Raw genomic sequence first — 2,937 nt, 5'->3', positions numbered from 1 at the left:
TTGATTGATTGATTGATTGATTGATTGATTGATTGATTGATTGATTGATTGATTCATTCATTCATTCGGGGAGGGAGAATTATGCATTGAAACTAATGTCACAGTGCATAAATTCTTAATTGTCCTAAAACAGGCCTTAAATAAGAAAAAAAATTATTGTTAGTATGAAATATGAGTCTTTTAGGTTACATGTTATTATAAGCTCAAACATGTCACATTAAGTAATAAAAAACTAACTAACTACATGTGATATCTTTAAACATTTTGAGAATTAATTTTCATTCATTAGCAAAATACAGTTTTACTTTCATATGAGAATTATTCTATAATAGATAACTAGTGGATGGGAGATTTGTTTTGCTGATTGGATCCTTGGGATTAAAATATCAAAGCAGATCAAAAGCAAATGAGAAAAAAAGTACAGAAATGGATGGGATGTTATATTCATATATTAGAGCGTGCTGAAGCTCCACTGACACAAATACTGAAAAAGCCTCCTCCTTTAATCCTACTTTATAGAGACGTCCTGCCTGTGGAAAAATGGCAAAACCAATTTGATACAGTTGATGACACAGTTACACGTGTGAGAGGGTTTTCTGCATCTCTCATGACAATGAAAGATGTTACGTGAATAAACATCTCTCACATTACTGAAGTCAAATGGTAAAATGGATCAGGCACACAATCCACATGGGTGATCACATAAAATATGATCTTTTCAGTAAAGTATATATATATATATATATATATATATATATATATATATATATATTATACATTAGTTTGGCTCCCTGTCTATCTTATCATCTTGTCATACATCCATTCCACTTACACTGGAGTGGAAAAAAATTGCAGAAAGAAGAAGAACATAGTTATTTTGAGAGCTATCATTTTTCATTTGTTTAATTTGTTTTGAGGCACAACATTATACCACTGTTTCTTCTCTTGATCATGAAAATTACATTAAATTAAATTCATTCAATCATTTCATTAAAATGACAGACATAAACATAGCAAGAGAATATGTTGCAAATCTATGTTACTCAATGGCACTGAAGTTTATACGAGACAATGAGTGAAATAAAAGTTGTACAATGACATGACCCTCATTTTTTGAACCATTATTGAATTATAAAACATAATTTTTTAATGAAATCATTAAGCATTCATAAAACATTAAACATTTCATGCATATACAATGACTTGAAAACACCTCTCGAAGAACATGCTTAACCTTCATGAATTGAAGTCATTCTTTGAGGTGGCATAATATATTACCTTGAAAAAAAAAAATGTTATTGAGAATGATGATTAATATGTGTGCACTGACATGGATCCAACATGTATGGAAAGTATGTTAGTACTTTCTACTTGATTGTTACAACATTGATTGTTTTTTTTTTTTTTGGCAGTCAAATTCAGAACTGCCTTAATTCTTAATGGAATAGATCCAACAAGATGCTGGAAACATTCCTCAGAGATTTTGGTCCATATTGATATGATAGCATCACGCAGTTGCTGCAGATTTGTCGGCTGCAAATCCATGACGACTGTGGAGGCCATTAGTTAACTCATTGTTATGAAACCATTTCGAGATGATTTGAGCTTTGTGACATGGCATGTTCTTCTGCTGGAAGTAGCCATCAGAAGTTGGACGCACTGTGGTTATAAAGGGATAGACATGATCAGAAACTCTATGTAGGCTGTGGTGTTTAAACGATGCTCACTTGGTACTAAAGGGCTCAAAGTGTGCCAAGAAAATATCCTTTACACCATTACACTACCAGCACCAACCTGAACCGTTGATACAAGTCAGGATGGGTCCATGCTTACATGTAGTTTACACCAAATTCTGACTCTACCATCTGAATGTTGCAGCAGAATTCGACACTCATCAGACCAGGGAACGTTTTTTAAATCTTCTATTCTTCTTGAGCCTGTGAATTGTAGCCTCAGTTTCCTGATCTTAGCTGACAGGAGCGGCACCCGGTGTGTCTTCTGCTGCTGTAGCTCATCTCTGCTTCAAGATTCAATGTGTTGTGTGTTCAGAGATGTTCTTCTACAGACCTTGGTTGTAATGAGTGGTTATGTGTGTTACTGTTGCCTTTCTATCAGCTCGAACCAGTCTGGTCATTCTCCTCTGACCTCCGGCATCAACAAGGCATTTTCGCCCGCAGAACTGCTGCTCACTGGATATTCTTTGTAAATCTTAGAAATGGTTGTGCATGAAAATCCCAGTAGATCACCAACAGTTGAACAGGTGTACCTCTAGTGAGTTATATTGAATAAAGCAACAACACATTGACCTCAACAAAACTTCATGTGTTAAGAAAGCAGATAATTTTGCATTCAAGTCTCACAACCAACATTTCATCTTTCTTTTTTTGACACAGACACGCAACCCTTAGATGAAGTACCTTTCACAGCAACTTTATTTGCAAGCCTTTCACTTACTGTAATGCATAAAAAAAAAGAAATCTCCACTGTCCACCCTCAGGAGTCTGGTATCATAGTTATGATTTATTCATAACAGTGAGGAAAGGGTTTGAGGGCTTCCTTGACCTTCACTTTTGAGGTAACATACTTTAGCAGCCCAGCTGCCTTTGAAGTAATTTATTTGCTGATGACAAAGATAACTCACTTATAAATGAAAGCTCTACACAAATGTAACCCTTGATGTATAATGCCTGCTACAGACTGTGTGGTTTCAGCAATCCTATAAGATCATTACAAATCACACTGTACGACATGGATCTAATAAACTTTGGTACGACATGTATGATGTAGACTGTACGATGATGACACCTTTTAAATCATAGGCTATGACGCAAGTTAGTATAAAAGAATAAAACATCATCAGCATGCGCTAGTGGTAAACAAACAGAGCAAGATGAATCACACTTTGGCAGTTGTGGTTTTGAAAAAAGAGGAGGAAGT

The sequence above is a fragment of the Leuciscus leuciscus genome (assembly GCF_965113295.1).
Source record: "Leuciscus leuciscus genome assembly, chromosome: 11".
In the NCBI taxonomy this organism is placed as follows: Eukaryota; Metazoa; Chordata; class Actinopteri; order Cypriniformes; family Leuciscidae; genus Leuciscus; species Leuciscus leuciscus.
Note: the sequence above shows the minus strand (reverse complement) of the source record.